We start from the raw sequence: 18147 nt of genomic DNA, 5'->3' as shown, positions 1-18147 counted from the left end.
AAAGTTCTCAGTACCTAGCTGTTGATCTTACCATGTATTTCCCTTCCCACAGTTCTTGTCCCTGCTTCATCTTTCAACACTTTCACAGTTTCCACTGCTCTTTCCTCAAGGCAACACTTTGGGTTCCATGGTTAGCCCATCTAACTCCCCTCCATGGCTCAGATCTCAGTTCTCAGTGAGGACAATAGTTAAGAATGTAACACTTTTGATGACTTATAATAGTTAATGTTTTCCTCCTTTGATTCAATAAAGATTAATGAAGTATCTATTATGTGAAAAATTTTGTGCTAAGTACTGGGGATGCACAGATAATAAAAGGAACCAATCCTTGCCCTCAAGGAGTTGATATTTTGCTAGACAATTCAATACTTTTTTAAAAATTAAATTTTATTTTTTCAATGAACCAAATTATTCGCTTTATCTCTCACACCTATCCCCATCCCCTTTGAAAGAGAAAGAAAAGAAAAGCCCTTATTTATAGTCAAACAAAACAAATTCCCACATTGGCCATGTAAAGAAAAAGTCTTAATCTACACTGAGTCTATTACATCTCTGTCAGGAGGTGGATGGCATGTTTCATCAAGGGTCCTATGGAATTACGGTTGGTCACTGCACATAATGTACTTTCCCGTTGACTTTGGGCAAATCATCATTCTCTCTGGGCTTCAGTTTTCTTTTCTGTAAAATGAGGAAGTTGTATTAGATAACCTCTATGATTCTCCAGAAACAGGTGAGTGAATTGAAGGTAATTTGAGAAGCAGGGCACACTCACAATGAGATCAGACTAGGCTTCCCTCAGGAGATAATACCTGAGCTGCATCTGGAAGGAAACTTAAATAGTCTAAGAGCTAGAGATGAGGAGGGAATGAATTCCAAGACTGTGATAACATTTAGGCTTATAGATCAAGGGCTGGAGGGGACCTTTGAAACCATCTAGCCCAACCTTCATTTTATAGTTTACACTTTTAAAAAGAGTTTGGAAGTACAATTTCTTAAGCCTAAAGGAATAATTTCCTAAACGTGGGACACATAATGTTAGTCATTAATGGTATTTATTTGTCTTTCATTTTGGAAAGGACCAATAACATTATGAATAATGTCTTGACTTGTGCATGAATTAGATTCAAATGAGTTAGAGTTGCACAAAGTCCTCAGCCTCACTCTCTCTTCCAGAGTCATCAAAATCCAGTGACAAGACAAAAGTCAAGATGACTGGTGACGGCCATGGATGCAGTAGATGACATTGGTGTCTTTGATGCCTGACCAAGCTCTAAGAGCTCCACAGCACTTGCTTCAGTCACCTTCACAGCATTAGAGCAAATTGTTTTCATCTACCCATTGTATTAGGGAGAGTCTTCACATGTTTGGGGTAGACATCTCCTTAACTCACTGGCAGGTTTCAGGCCTGTCAGTTACCCTTAACTCAGTTTAGCCTGTCTGCCAAAATGGCTAACCAGACTATGGCCACTGGGCATGCTACAGCTTCTTGGAGCTATAGGTGAGAGTCGGGTGAGAGGTGAACACCAAAAGTGAATGAGCGTCCCTGAAAAGGGCTCGGCAAGCCCTCACACAAGAGGGGCTGTTGTTTGTCCTTCATTCTCAAAGAGGACCATGACATCAGGAAGGCGGTGCCATGACTTGCAAGTGAATTGGATTTAAGTGAGAGAGGGCTGTGCAAAGTCATCAGCCTCACTTTCTCCTCCGGAGCCATCTGGGTCCAGTGGCGAGACATAGATCAGGATGACTGGAGATGGCCAGAGGTGCTAGTCTTCCCTGAACACCCCATACACTCCAGTTTTCAGTGATGGAAAGGTAAGAGAAAAACAATTAAATGGAGGGAGTAGTGACATTTCTCAAAATCATTACCACATAAGCAGAGTCTGAATAATACCATCCCTATTATTCAGAATAAGAAATTTCATGACGGGGGGAGGGGGTGGCCAGGTGCACAGTGGATAGAGCACCAGCCTGGAGTCAGGAAGACCAGAGTTCCAATCTGGTCTCAGACCACACACTTGACACTTACTAGCTGCGTGACCCTGGGCAAGTCACTTAACCCCAATTGCCTTAACAACAAAGCAAAAGAAGAAATCTCATCAGATCGTCCATTTAGAGCTAGAAGAGATCAAGTCATTCTTCCTAACTACGACTATTAGTACTACTACTACCATTACTACTATTACTACTACTCCTATTACTACCTCTACTACTACTATCATTACTACCACTATTACTACTGCTACAGCTACTAACAACAATACTAAATCCTTTTGTTATGAACTTGACAAACGTCAACAGACAAGCAGAAACATTTCCCTATACAAAGAATCGAAAAAGAAGACTGCTTATGAAATACTTTATTTTACAGATGAGAGGCCCAGTGGAGATTAGGGATTTGCCCAAAGTCACACACTGGAGACAAGATTAGAACCCAGGGCCTGTAGATCCAAAGCCAGTGGCCAGGGCACTACCAGTCTCATTAACCTGTAGAGATCCCATACCTCCCAGGAAGACCATGAAAAAATTCATCTTTTGTTTGGATTTGCCACTCCTACCTGATAGCTGGTATGTCATCTTCCTTTAGTGATTTTCTTTCACTGTAGGTGGAACTCCTTATTTCCCCTGGGTTCCATGGCCTACCAGCAGACTCCAGAATCCTTCTGCTTGGAGAATTGTTTCCAAATAATTTCAGGACTCTCTTCCCTCCTTTGCCTTTTAAACATATTGCCCACTAGGGCCTCTGACATCCCCTTATATGTAAGCTGCTGACAGGCAGGAAGGCTGGAAACAGGACTTTTTAGCCCACTTTTTATTTGAATTTGAACCTATTTGGTTCTGGATGAAGATGAGACCCGGAGTTTTTGTTTAATCCTTTAAAACTTACTCCCTGCTACCCTGGCAATAGAGGGACCATTACTTTTCATCCAGGATCTTTGTTTGTTTAGCTAAAGGATTTGAGTGGGCTGGGGGAGAAAACAACATTTCTCAATCATCCCTCTGTTTCTAAAGCTTCCCACTCTGCAGAACATGTTGTAACTTCAACCTGCCTTGTACATTTCCCACAAAAAGAGATGGTGATTAAACATTGGGGAGGTTTTTGCCGCTTTTGTTTCCTCTGGGAAAGCTTAATTTTCCTCTTACAGCTGATTTTTTTCTACCTCTCTTTCCCCATCTTTTCCTAAGGGAAGTCAAACTGCCCCATCTATTTGTTATCTCCTTTCCCCAAATACCCCAGCAACTGTTCCTACAAGCTCTCCAAGGACTAAATATCCCCAACTTAATTTTGCTGAAGCTAATAGAAGACACAGCCCATGACAAAAATATACAATAGACTAGATGAGAGAGAAATTGCCATCAGTCCATATGTGTACAATTGAAGACTTTGAGTGAGGAGAAATTTGCTGCTGCAGCAGGGTATGATTTTTCTGCAGAGTTCCATTGCCAACCAGGTTCCAGAATTGCAGAGCTCAGGAGTCACCTCCCAACCAAGGAGGGAGATCACTGACTATTGAACTTCTTGCCAAGATTTCATAATTGCAATGAAAACTCAATAGTTTCATTGCAAGAAGCAAAGGCTATTTTGGGAGGCCCTCCTCCTCCTCTCCACTCTCTGCCCCCCCCCTTAACATCCCACCTCAGTTTTTGTTGATCAGGGCTCATTGTTCTCTCAGCTAACTGTAACTATGGCTTTCATTATTCAAAGTGCTTCTTAGCTTATCCCTCTTTGTCATTTCATTCAAGGCTTGTCTTTGGAAAATGGAACACAACCTACAGACTCACCGTGGGCCCATTGTGAAGAGGCCTGACATTTTCAGTCACTTGAACACAGACTAATAATTGCTTGGAGGCCTTGGCATGCATGCACAGTCAGTGTTGGGGGAGTTCTTCTAACTCCCAAGAATTGGGGCCAACAAAGATACACAAGCCAGAAGTCCAAAGAGGTGGAACTCAACAAAGGGTGTCATTTATTTTCCCTGGAAAAAGGGATTTGCTTTCTGAGTATAAGTGAATCCACATAGGAACAGTTAATTCAGTCCCCCTCCCCCCAAATCCATCTCATACACAGGTTGTTTATTTTAAGTTGACTGCATCCCCCCCCCCCCGACTCTTTACAACTTAATCATAATGGTGTCATTTACTGCATTTTTCCCCCACTCTTCATCATTTAATCATAGTGGTGTCATTTACTGTGATTGAACTCCAATCTTTTTTCTTGATAACCCTGAGATAAGAAAGATCTTTGTTGTGGTGGTTGTTCAGTCATGTCCAACTCTTCCTGACCCCATGGACTATACAGTCCATTTCAAATATAGTGGAGTGGTTTGCTCTTTTATTCTCTAGCATAATAGGTCAAACAGGTTAAGTGACTTGCCCAAGGTCATACAGTTACTAAATGTCTGAGGCTGATTTGAACTCAGATCTTCTTGATTCTAGCCCCAGTGCTCTATCCTTCGAGCCACTTAGCTGCCTCCTAAGGTGAGAAAGATCTTTCTTTATTGTAATGTCATGGTCTTTTATACTCAGCATATCTATTTGTGTGTGTTAATTTATTTGTGTTCTAATCCAATCACCCCTATTAAATCAAAAGCCCCCTTAAGGGGCTGGGCTGCATCTTATTTACCCATTTAGCTTCCCCAGAACCTGGCACAATGCTTCTTGTCAACAGGAAGGATTGAAAAAAAAGTTTATTGAATGAATGAACTTTGTCCTTGCCCACTGTGTGACAAGAAGAATTTAATAATCTCTGGAAGCAAGAGGGTGAAGTTATCCTTCCTATGGCAGCAAAATTCACTGGAAAGAAGCTGGGATTTGAAGTCAGAGGACCTGGGCTCAAAGCTTAGTTTTGTGGTGGTTTACATGACCTCAAAGGTCCTTTCCAGTTCTAAATCCATCATCCTATGATCTTGTCTCTTCTAATTCCTAGTCTATATTACTGGAAATAATTGGCCTGGGAAATTTTATTAGCCCAACCTAATCTTAGAGGTAGCAAAGCACAGTACATAGTATAATGGGCTGGGAGGAAAACTGGAGTTCAAATCACTTCTCATGTATTTATTAGTAGCACATGACTTCTCTAAATCTCAGTTTCTTCACCTAGAAAATACAAGGTGTCCCAAAAGTCTTAGTACAGCTTTAAATAGTGTTAAACTACACTAAGACTTATGGAATACCCTAACGTATTCAAAGTTTTACAATATTGAAGGCCCTTCATAAATGTCCTTTACTATTGAAGGTATATTCCATATTCTATAACACTAGACCAAAGGTTTGATGACTCCTCTGAAATCTCAGATTGAATGGGCCATTACGAGGTTCAAATTCTTTGGCTATCACCGTGGGTCTAGTCCTTGAACTTTGTTCTCTCTGGTCTAAATTCCTGTTTCCTGCCCAGGGCAGAGCACTTAGTAATGGCTAAAAGAGGGTGAATAAATGACAGTGACCTCATGCTTGCTCAGATGATTTTTCTGTGCTCCTTTACTTTAAGTATATAAATTCTTAGTTACACAATTTTGAGTGTGTGTGTGCATATATATATACATATACATATATATATATACATATACATATATATGTATGTATATATATGTATGTAATATTGTTTTCTAGTCTATACATAGGATGTTTTCCCCATGTATCTCTTTGAAGAATTGAGAGGATCATAGATCTATTTTTTCTTAAAGTTCAAAACACATAAGATTTATTGAAACCTGTGACATAAAGACAGGCTAGGTTATCACTTGAAATTAATAACAATAACATTTACATAGTATTATGTGCTAGGCACTGTGCTAAGTGCTTTGTAAATATTATCTCATTTGTCCCTCACAACAACTCCAGGAAGTAGATGCTGTTATTATTCCCATTTTACAGATGAAAAAAACTCAGGCAAGCAGAGATTAAGTGACTTGACTGATGTCACACAGCCAGTAAGTATCTGAGGCTGGATTTGAACAAGCAAGTCCAGTGCTTCTCTAATAGTCTATCTTTCTTGTTACCAGTTATTAACAAAGACATAAGTTCCAGAACCTAATTAACAAATGAAGGTTGTACATAAATATTCTTTGTATTGCCATTTGCTTTGCTGCTTTTTCATCTAAATCTTAAAATGGTACCATTTTAAGGATAGGAAGCATTTTTGGGGGGGTGGTCATCAATCAAGTTATCTAGGCCAATTCTAATTTTACTCATGAGGCCCAGAGAGGTTGTGACTTGTTTATGGTCACACAGATAATAAGCAGTAGATCAAGATCTGATCCCAAGTCTTCTGATTACAAATTCAGTATTCTTGATTTTCACTTGTATAGTAAGCATTCATATGAGCTAACTTTGTGCCTAACACTGTGCTAGACACTATGGGCATTGCAAAGTGCAGTTAAAAAGACAAATGTCTATTAAATGCCTTCATTGTGGATACTGAGCCAGGTGTGGAAATACAATGTTTATTTTTAAAAATTTGCTTTGTTTCTTAAAAATAGATTTTTGATATCTTTTTTTACATTGACTTGAATTTCTCCTGTATCCTCCCCTTTCCCTTCCAGAAAGTCAAATAATTTTGTAATAAAAAATGAATGAATTAGCAACTAAAAAAAGAAAAGAAAATGAAGAAGAAAAAACATTTAGCAAAAACAATCATTGCCAATCATTGAAAAACAAATCTAACATTATATGCAATGTTCCAAATCTTGAACCTCTTCTACCACCTCCCCTACCACCCATACACTCACTGTGGATAGAACACCGGCTCGGAGTAGGAAAGAATTAGGTTCAAAGACAGCCTCAGCTGTGTGACCCTAAGCAAGTCACTTAAACTCTGACTGCCTCTGTTTCCTCATTTGTAAAATGAAAGTTGTGAGGATAAAATGATATAATATCTATAAGTGCTTTTCAAACCTGAAAATGCTATGTAACATGCAAGCTATTATTATAAAAAAGAGTCCCTACCTTTAAGGTTTCTGTTATGATTATTTATCCACTAATTCTGACCCCTCCCCCAACACGCACACATCCTCTTCCCAAATAGATGTTCTGAGGGAATCAAGAAAGCTGCTTTCTCTTTAGAGAGCCTTTTCTCCCACGAACCGTCTGACCCCTCCTCCCACACCTGCACCATTTCCCTCTTCCTTAGAAGCAACCAAGCCTTTGTTTTAGTCGGATCAGGGAAAAAAATGGTTAAATTAAAGCAGCCTTCTTCTATTTATCATCTCTGAGGAGAAGGGAAGGGAGGTGGGAATACTCATTCCTCCACCTCCCTCCATGTTTCTCCAGTCTCTTTCCTTCTACAGCCCTGTTTCTCACCTACCTCCTCTGAACTATCTTTCCTGAGTTCTTTGGGTCTCTCCTTTGTCCGCTTGCCTTTTGGGGGGAGACATCAGCAAAGAGCTGGGGATGCAGCAGCTGTGTGCTGCCTTCGAGCCTGGACCAAAGGACCACAAATCCCCAATGTAAACATCATCTTTCAATCGCTAGCTGATCATGTCCTTCTCCCTGCAATTTTCTCAGAAGTGAGCCCACAGTGAGGAAGCCTCTTCGTTTGGTTTTTAAAGTAACCCTTGCTTTTTATTCATCTCCCTCCACCCAAACTGTAGTTTAAAAGAACAGCAGGAATTTGCTGAAGGAAGGGAGAAATTTTAGGAGCTCTACAATCTAATTAACTTTGTCACTGATTAACTTTGTCATTGCTCTTTAATGAAGGAAGAGAACACTCTCAAAGATTAATGCACATTGTTGAAGGTAATCGTGGGCCAAGACCTACATTCTTGAATGACTTCCCTCCCTTTCTTCTCTCCACTCTCCCCCCTCTTCTCCAAACATTTCAGAACCAAATATCTAGAAAAGTATACTAGCAGATATGGCTTACTCCTGAAACACCTAGGAAGCATAAGTACAAGTTACTGTAGTACAAACCGTGTTCATAATAATAGCCTAAATCTATAGAACAATTTATATACATTGCAATATTCATTTCTTGTGGACAACCCTATGAGTTGGGGGGGGATATTATTATTCCAGTTTTACAGATGAGAAAACTGAATCTCAGAAAAGTTAAGTGACTTCCTCAAGAACACACAATGAGTGGCACTGAAGTTTTCTGATTCTTCATCTCTCCACTCTACTACAAGGTCATCTCCTAGATCCATGTGGAAACTATGGCATCCACTGCCAGGGAATGATTAACAGGAGTGATGTCACTGAGAGAAGCCTTCCTGAAGAGGGGGATTTGGAGCCTAGTTTGAAGGCTACAACAGAGAAGAGGATGTTGCAGAAGTATTCCAAAGACAGGGCAGAGTTGGAGTAAGAGGTACAAAATGGGAATGGGTGGCAACCACTGGGAGAGTAATAAATTATGTCAATGTGGATAGACTGGAGATATGGCAAGGGACCATAAGACTGGAAAGATGGGAGGAAGCCAATTAATGGAGGGTCTTGAATGATAGACTGAGAAATTTAGGTTTTATCTGATAAACAATAAAAAACTTTTTAAAGGAAACCAAAAAAGATGGCCATGATGTGCAATAACATATATTTAAATATGTATTACATACATATAACATATAATCTATATATGTATGTATATAGGTACATATGTATACATGCATGTATGTATCTGGACAGCTAGGTGACACAGTGGAAGGTGCCAGGTCTGGAGTCAGGAAGACACTTCCTAAGTTCAAATCTGGCCTCAGATATTTACTAGCTGTGTGACCCTGGGCAAGTCACTCAACCCTGTTTGCCTCAGTTTCTGAGGCAACTCCAGTATATTTGCCAAATCCCAAATGGGGTCATGAAGAGTCTGGCATGACTAAAATGGCTAAATAACAACAAAATGTATTTATCTACATAACAGTCTCCAAACTTTTTTCTACTTCTAATTTCTCCTCCTGCAATCCATCATATATGTGTACACACACATCCATATATACATCCATATATAGATATATGGATGCATATATGGATGTGTGTGTGCATGTGTGTATGTATGTGTGTGTATGGAAAGATGCACACATATAAGACACATACATATTGAGGCAGGAAAAACCAGAGGTGGAAGGACAGTTTAGAGGCTGAATTATCCCATACATGACATGAAGACCTCCAAACTGCTTTTTCTACTTCCAATCTTGCCTCACAACCATTTTGATATATCTATATCTGTACACACACACGTGCATATGCATACACTATCCATATATAATAGTTTGGAGGAGGAAAAACTGGAAGTGGAAAGACCAGTGTGGAGGCTATCAGAGTAATGCCAGACATAGGGTGAGAAATGCTCTGTCTTAGGTGGTGGCTATGGAATTGTCATAGGAAGGTTGAATCTGAACGATACTGGGGAGCAAGAACCCACACATTTGGTGACCAGTTGGATATGGGGGGGTGAATTAGAGCCATCAAGAGAAGAGAAAAGGTCCAGGGTATTTTGGGGTGTGGTGTATAGAGTACAGAGACCTCCTTAAGCATTGATGTCTTCTCCATGACAAAGAGTTCCAAGGTCCCCTTGGAAATTTTATTATTCCTTCTTCACAGCCTTGGTGAAATGTCCCTCCCACCTCTTCTACACCATTCCTCCTTCAGATCCCTATCCCCTCCCTTCCTATATGTATACCACCTTAAGACAGCCAGAATTTCTGCTAAGTCTGCAATGACCTTGTTAAGGCTGATTTGTCTGAGTGGATTTGGGACAAATCTTGCAAAGTAAAGCAGAGTTTAGCATCTAATAAATGGATTTATAGCTATCACCATTTCTCAGTGGATTTTGGGATAATACAATAAATATTATTCAAAGGTTGGGGTCAGAGTGAGATGGATACTCTCAGCTAACAGACTGTAAACATTCACACAATGAAAGTGGGGACAGCAAATGAAGCTCTAATGGTATTCATCTGTTATAGCTACACTCCTTCTCTCATCTAATCCCTGCATTTTGCAGCATTGAAGTTCAAGACAACTTTTCAGATTTATGAGCAATAAGGAGCAAATGGAGAAGATCATTCATGAAAACAGGAGGATTTTCCAATTAGCAACGACATTCATCTTAACACACCCTCCTCCAAATCCCTAAGGCAGAGTTTTCCAGAAATGTTAGAGTCAATATACAAATGTAATTATTGATTTTACCTTTTATGGTAGCACACTATAAGATAGAATCATAGAATTTTAGAATGTTTGAGCTGGAAGGGCTCTCAGAGACTATCAATCAATTTCAATAGTCTAACCAGTTTATTTTACAGATGTGGACACTGTGTCCTAGAGAGGTGAAAAGACTTATACAAGGTCACACAGCCAGTTAATGACAGAGCTTCTCTTTATGGAATCAGGCAACAGAACACAGTTTTCTCCCTATGGAGTAAAAGGGATTTGGTCAGCATCTCAGCAAATCCTGCCTTGTTTATTTATGCTCCCAGAAGTTCTTTGCAACACCCAGTCCAAGGATGGCTCATAAATACTAGACAACAAGAAGTGCCTTTGTCACAGGTGAAGAAGTCACTGGTTTACAAGGTTGGGGGGTGATGTGGAAGAGGGGAAGAAGGCTTTGGAGAGAAGAGTCTTACAGGCAGAGGCATAGCAGATGCTGCTGATATTTAATCTGTTATTTGGATTAATTATTCTGATCTATTAATCTTATGTAATCTATTATTATATCAAAAGATACAATAATTGTAAAGCACTTAGCATAGTGTCTGACAATACATAAATGATGGTTATTGTTGTTATTATTATCATACTTAGGGTAGATAGTTACAAGAAATAAACATAAAACATAAATCTTATTTTTGAGGTATGTGATCTGGTTTTGATATTGATGTCACTCATACAATGTCAATGTTAGAATATGCTTTGTGGTTCATTATAAAAAAATCCAATTAGGCAAACCACCCTTTGACTGAGATGATAGTTTCATTTCTCTGAGTAGCTTAGAAAAGTGTGCCATATGCAGGCTGGGTTTCCAGACAGCTGGGCTTTAGGTACAAATGATTGTTTTTACATTTTTATATTTGGGGCACAAGGGCTTTTGGGAAGATGGAAACCTGAGCACCAAACTAACAGAAGTTTGAGTTAAAGCTCCCTCACTTTTCCAGGAAACACATGGCTAGCATTTATACAGGCCAAGGGGAATGACCAGTTAAGACAATGGCTTAGAAGATTCTAGACCCAGACTCTGCTACTGAGGAAAAGGAAGGTGGTTTCGACCTGAATTTTTCTGATTGGCTGTTGGCATGGATCAGACTCACTGGGCGTTTTGTTCACCCCTCTCCTCTTAGCTGTGCTTATAGAGCCAGTAGCCAGGAGTCATTGTTCAGTGGAAATCATCCACTGCTGACATGTCCCTGTCATGGCAATGATACTGCCATCAACCAGGGACATTAAACAGAGCTGATAGTCACATGCAGCTGTGTATGCTGCTGTCAAAGCTGGTGGTTAATCAGTGGCACAGGGACAGCAAAGGAATGGTCGTGTTAGACTTTGGAACTAGGTCACTGTAAATAGCCACGTATTTAGTTAAAAGAAAAGCTATTGGGCACCCTAGGTGGTGGGGAGGACCAGCAGCAATGGATGAATAGGTATCAGAAGAAACAAAAACAAATGAAATGACTAAATCTTTTTCCCTAAGATTGATTCTCAACAAGTAAACTAGACAGTTATCCTCTTAAAGCAGGTTAAAAAACAAAACAAAACAAAACAAAACCCCCCCAAAGAAACAGAAAACCCAACTTTTATAGACATTAAGGGAATGCACATACATGCACATGCATATACACGTGGGCAGCTAGGTGGCATAGTGGATGAAGCACTGGGCCTAGAGTCAGGAAGACCTGAGTTCCAATTTGGCCCTAGATGTGTGATTAGCTGTGTGATTCTGGGCAAGTCACTTAATCCTGTTTGCCTTGGTTTCCTCATCTGCAAAACACTTCACTATCTTTGCCAAGAAAACCCCAAACGGGGATGCAAAGAGTTGGACATAGCTGAAATGACTGAACAACAAAAATAATGATTAGGCTCCCTGCTGTTCCTCCCACAAGACACTCCACCTCCCAGCTCTCCATTTTTGCTGGCTGTCCCTCATGCCTGGAACTCTCTCGCTCTCCTTTATGCCTCCTGGATTCCCTGGCTTCCTTCAAGTCTCAGCTAAAATCCCACCTTCTGAAAGAGATCTTTCCCTATTCCCTTTAAAGCTATTGCCTTTCCTCTGTTGATTATCTCCAATTTATCCTCTATTTATCTTGTGTATGCATTGTTGTTTGTATATTGCATCCCCCATTAGACTGTGAGCTTTTGGAGCAATGTCTTTTTTCTTTCTTTGTATTCCCAGTGCTTAGCAAAGTACCTGACACATAGTAGGCACTTAATAAATGTTTATTGACTAATGCATTAAGTGGCTTTAAAGTTTATAGAGCTCCTTACAAACTTTATCCCTTTTAAGATCTCACAATAATTCTATGGTAGGTACCTCAAGTATTATTATTTCCATTTTTTAGATGAGGAAATTGAGGCTGAAGGCGGTTAGGTGATTTTTCTATGGTCACACAGCAGTTAGGAAAAAAAACTTGAACCCAGACTTCCTTGGTTTCCAAGGCTAGTGGTCTATCTATTATATTTCACTGTCCAAAATTTAATATGAGTTTATGTTGTTTGTATTCTAAGTGATGGGGATGTTCAAAAAGGAGGGGGGATTAAAGAGGGCTGAGGTATTCAGGGTCAGCTTATAAGAAGAGGTAGACTGTCTGACAGCAAAGGATAGGGACTCTAGGGTGGAGGAACTGTGTAAGCAAAGTCATGGAAGAGGGAAAATGGAAAGTATGTGAATACAGTATGGCTGAAATTGATACTTTGAGCAGGGGAGAAGTGGGAGCTTGGGTTGGAAAATTTGGTTGGGTCCATATTATGAAGAACCTTAAGAGGTTGAAGTTTTGACTTTGTTCCAGTCAAATGGGAAACATTTGGAAATTTTTGAGAAGATATATGTTGTTGAGTGAATGAATGAAATCAATCAAGCACTCACATGCTTATGCCACTAAGCAGTATGACATAGTGGTCTGTATGACACACAGCTTTGCAGTAAGGAAGAGCTGGCTTCAGATTCTGCCTCTCACATTTACTGCAGTTTGGTCACAGGGTGCATCATTTAACCTTTCAGGCTTCCAAGCAACATTCCATGCTATGTTCTATTTTTTTGTGATTGTGACACAAAATGTAAGTTATTGGCAAGAGCAAAAGTTTCAATAAAAAGATTTGTTACAGATAGATAGTCATTTGAATTGATTCTAAGAATAGAGAACTGGCTAGAAATGATCTCAGCTTTGGAGCCAGTCTCAGATGGCTGCTGTTTGGAACATTGAACTTCTTATTGAGTCATTTTTAATTGTGTCTAACTCTTTGTGACCCCATTTGGGTTTTCTTGGCTAAGATACTGGAGTGGATTGACATTTCATTCCCCAGCTCATTTTACAGATGAGGAAACTGAGGCAAACAGGGTGAAGTAACTTGCCCAGGGTGACCCAGCTAGGCCAGATTTGAACTCATGAAGATGTCTTCCCAATTCCAAGCCCAGTGCTCTATCCACTGAGCCACCTAGCTGCCTGACATTGTACTACCTGACCACAAAGGCTTTTGTCAGCATTGACAGATGAGAATTTTCATAGCCCTTGGCAGCTGGTGTTAGACAGGGCACATGAGGCTACAAGGGGAAAGTCTGCCCTGTGGTCTTTATATTCTTTTCTAAGTTAGATGATGGTATTCAAACATAACAACTAATCATATTGAAGGTAAATATGTCAGTTTTTTTTGTTACAAAGATACACATATGGCTCTCCAAAAGATGTTTTCAGCATACATACTTAAAATGCAATGCCTACATCAAAACATTTTTACGTGCTATCATGATAAGAGGCATTCACTGGAAACAGTGGCAAGGTTAGAAAGCACTTATATCTACACATAATAAGACTAAAAATTACAGACAAGCTGCTAATGAGTATTAATGGAAGAAGTTCCCACCCAGGAGTTCCCAACTTTAGTGAAATCACAGGTCCCTGGAGTCCCCAGATAAAAATTGCATAAAGCACTATGTGGGGATTAAGGAGATGAAGGAGATATCAAAGACCTTTAGGATTGTATGAATGCATTGTTTTAGGCAGATTTTGACAGCAATACGTACTCAGGATGTACTGAAGTGGAGAGAGGTTGGGGGCTACCTTTGTCTCCCTCTGTTCTTGACATTGGCCAGATCTTGGACTTAAAATATCACTTTAGTGGACAAGCCTATGCTACTTTGGGTTCATAAACTCTCACACTAAATAAAAACAATTCAGGATTCTGATGGGAAAGACTTTCTAAGAATTGCTCATCACCTCAGTGACTCAGCAGTATTTATTGTGTATATAACCCTCTACTGGGCCCTGTGGGGAGATTGGGTGAAAGAAAGAAGCTTGCTCTCTGCCATCTAAAAGCTTACCACCTTGCAAAGGCTGCATTACTAAGGATTGTGGCAAATGTTGCTTTGTATCTGGGAAGGACTAAAATTAACAAGTGTGGGGGGGTGCTGTTTGGGGATGGGGAGATTCGGTTTTACCTTTGTATAATCATTGACCTTTCTTTACTCAGTCAGGTAATAGTCTGTTGCTTTTCTTCTCAAAGTTCCCCCTCTCTGCCCCCAGGGGATCAGGACTTGATATTAGTCATATTTCCCAATTTCATGTGAAATTGGTCTGAGGCTGAGAATCACTTTTAGTGCAGCTGATGTTGCAGTTTGGTTTATAGCCCTCACTTTGCACCTCTCCAGCTTGGGTAGACCTCGGAGATTATTGTACATTTTAGTTCAGTTTCATCATTCCTATATATTGCGGTTCCAGGGAATATTGCTTTTTTAAGCCCACAAACTTTTATTACTCTATCCAAAGATGAGGATAAAGTTTTGAAATTTATTGCCTAACCTGCTGCCATGAAGTATAGCCACATCCACAAGCATTCAGCAGAACATATCAAAATGCATGTATATGTACTAATCAGTCAATCATTTCTGTGTCTATACAAGCAAATGGAATGTGGAGGAAACAGAAGGTTCTGCTTAGGTGAACATTACAAGATCCCTTTTTAACAAAGAAAACACTTTGGAGATACTGTGCACATCTTTGTGTTTTATACATAAAACTTCCATATGAACATCTCTATCAAAAATGTGCTCTTACTTGTTGCAAGCAATGGGTAGAAATTTTTTTTATAATTTGAAAAAAAATCAACAACACTTCTAGGACACTGTTAAAATATTATAGATGCTGTTAAGACATTTTCATAGAGAATAATGATAACAGTGAACACAGTGGTAGCAAGTATATGGTTGATTTCATATGCCACCTTACAAAATGGCCTGGCATGATGGTAACCTGTCAATTGCTTTGTTCTGAAAATACTTGCTTTGGTTTGAGTACGATTAGACTTTTATTAACAAAAACAGATGTGTTTCAGTGATGCCTTTTGAAATCAGAAACTTCACTGTTAATGGTAGAAACAGTAAGGAAACAGGTTATAGTTAAAAAAATATCTGAGCTTAATTAAACTCAAGAAAGACCTGGGTTCAAATCTGAGACTAGGAGTTACGTATAGTAATAACAGCTGACATTCACAAAGCACTTAGTCTTTCAAAGTATTTTACATATATGATCTCCCTCTTACCTCAAAACAACTGTGAAGCAGGCACTATAGACATAACCCCCATTTTGCTGATGAGGAGCCTGAAACTGAGAAATAGTAAATAATTTGACTTCACATATCACACAATATTTGCTACATCATGTTGCCTATATGGCTATAATATAACAAGACTATGGCTTTCCTGCGTTATAACCTTCCTGGCCGTTAGGCCAAAATACTTAAGATTTCATTTAGGGTTACAAAGATCAGCACCATAATAGTGGACAGTGCCCAAGTCTCATCTAACACCATTGATTCAGGACTGAGCTAAGGAAAGGGATGAAATCAATCTTTTACTACTATTCTCCAGGTCCAGCTCAGGTAACCGTTTGTGCCATAATTGTCTCTTAGAGATAAATAGGAGAGAAAAAGTAGAAGGAAAAGCAGAAAGAGTGGGCAGGAATAGATACCAGAGGGAAAAAAGGGTCAGAGGTAGGAAATATCAAGGAGAGGAAGGAGGATAAAGTAGCTCCCTGCTTTCTCCTGCATCTCTGGCCTAGGCATTGGACAATGATGAAGCTGTCTTATTACTAAAAAAAAAAAGCAGAGGTTCCACTTAAAAAATGTTTAATGGTTTCTATAATTGATATGAAAATATCACAGCCACTTTCCCTTAACCTACTCTCTTCATTGAAACTTTCCTAGCAAAAACAAAGCTGTGACACAGCAACCATGTCTGACAGTGTATACCCAATCTACATCCTTAGCCCCCATCCCCTATTGAAAAAAGGAAAACTTGTTTCCTATCTATCCTATTTCTACCCTACCTCCAGGATAGAAAGATTTCAAAAATTCCACTCTCTCCACTCTCACAAATTCCTCTTTTTTAAGGCTTTCAGACCACCAGGCCTCTACCAATTTATAGTATGAATGAATTTTTAACAGTAAGTTTCATTAGAAAGACCCATACCAAGTGGTCTGTTCTCTCATTCCTTTCCAAAAGCTTTCTACATCTTTCTCCTTTGGAATGTAAACTCCTCAAGGGCAAAAGGTGTCTTGTTTGCTTGTATTTGTATTGCCCAACACTTAGTACAGTGCCTGGAGCACAGTAAGCACTTAACAAAGGCAATCTCTCTCTCTCTCTCTCTCTCTCTCTCTCTCTCTCTCTCTCTCTCTCTCTCTCTCTCTCTCTTCTGTATTTTATATAGTCCATATATCATTGTTTCTTTTCTCATGAGCCCAGGTAAAGGCTCAGGTGGGAAGCTGTTGCCTGAGGCCCATGTGCTTCCCTTCAGAATCAAATGTTTGGGAGAAGAAAATAGCATTACAAAAACCTCATCAAGAGCAACACAAATACCTCAGAAAAAACTAGCAAATGAGGAGTGAAATGATGTGGAGAAACCAATGAGGAATAATGATGTTGTTTTTTTTTTTAAATTAAAAACTGAAATATATAGCTGCTGAAAGGGGCAAAATTAAACAAACATTGTGCTATGGAGTGCAATAAAAGAAAATATTTCACAAAGAAAAATGTCCAGGAAAAATCAAAGTGTTCCCCTTGAAATTGATAGAAAACCCTTTTCTTCATTTCTTTCTGATCCCTCAGAAACTTCATCCTTTCATTAGAAGTCAGCCATGTGCAGGGATTATTGATAGCTGCAATATTTCAACCTGTATTTTTTAATCAGTCACTGAAATGCATGTAAGACTCATGAAGCCTCAGACTGTGGTTTTATATGAAATGTTCTTAGTTGTTGAGTGCAGACAGCCTCCAAATTAGGCCCCTCCCTACACCAACAATACCAGGGAGTGAATTAGATAGAATAGTCTAGAATGGGCTGGAGTTTTCCAACCCTGAGAGTCTTCACAGGCAGCTAGTGGAAAGATGGGGAAGCTAAGTGGATGATTCAGATTCCCAGGTATGCTGATGAGAAAAAAGGGAATGTCCATGAACCTAAAGAATGCAGACTGGCTACCTCTAAGTTTCACTTTGCCTCTGTCAAAGACAGCGATTCTACATCGGGCTGTGGAGAACAGGCTTTATCACGTACTTGGGAGACAGCATAGTGCTGTAGAAGGAAAGATGGGTTTACATACATAGGTCCTGGGTTTGAGTGTTGTCTTAGGTACTCACTACCTGTGTGACCCTGGGCAAGCAAATTCACCTCTGGATTCATTTCTTCATCTATAAAATGAGAGGATTAGCTTAGATAATGTCTAAGCTCCCTCCTAGTTCTAAATCTATGTCTATGAGGTTTTTGGATAGTAAACCACGGGTGGTGGGATCAAAGATTACATTTTTTTTAACTTGGAGAAGTAGCAAGGAATAATAGGAGTATCACTAGAAAGAGAGACCTGGAATTGGAGTCAATAGGCGTAGGTCCAAATTCCAGCTCTGCTATTCACTAGCTGTGACCTTAGACTAGTCATTTAATCTCTTCGGGGAGGGGAAAGGGGAGAGGGACTTCAGATTCCTCATCTGTATGATAAAAATGTAGACTAGACTAGATCAAAGGT

The 18147-nt window shown here is 39.6% G+C and overlaps 1 long non-coding RNA gene across 1 annotated transcript; it reads right to left on the bottom strand.

The window, feature by feature from the left end:
- Nucleotides 1-411: 411 nt before the first annotated feature.
- LOC110222741 (uncharacterized) lies at nt 412-7538 on the bottom strand. The gene is made up of 3 exons (XR_002328477.2): nt 7301-7538; nt 3781-3974; nt 412-678 (listed from the first exon to the last, which is right to left on the bottom strand). It is a non-coding gene; the product is annotated as an uncharacterized LOC110222741 (long non-coding RNA).
- Between the last annotated feature and the right edge of the window lie 10609 nt (nt 7539-18147).

This window comes from Phascolarctos cinereus, unplaced genomic scaffold (assembly GCF_003287225.1).
Source record: "Phascolarctos cinereus isolate Bilbo 61053 unplaced genomic scaffold, phaCin_HiC Scaffold_5;HRSCAF=322, whole genome shotgun sequence".
In the NCBI taxonomy this organism is placed as follows: domain Eukaryota; kingdom Metazoa; phylum Chordata; class Mammalia; order Diprotodontia; family Phascolarctidae; genus Phascolarctos; species Phascolarctos cinereus.
The sequence above is the reverse complement of the archived record's forward strand: the minus strand, read 5'-3'. Positions and strand labels throughout refer to the sequence as shown.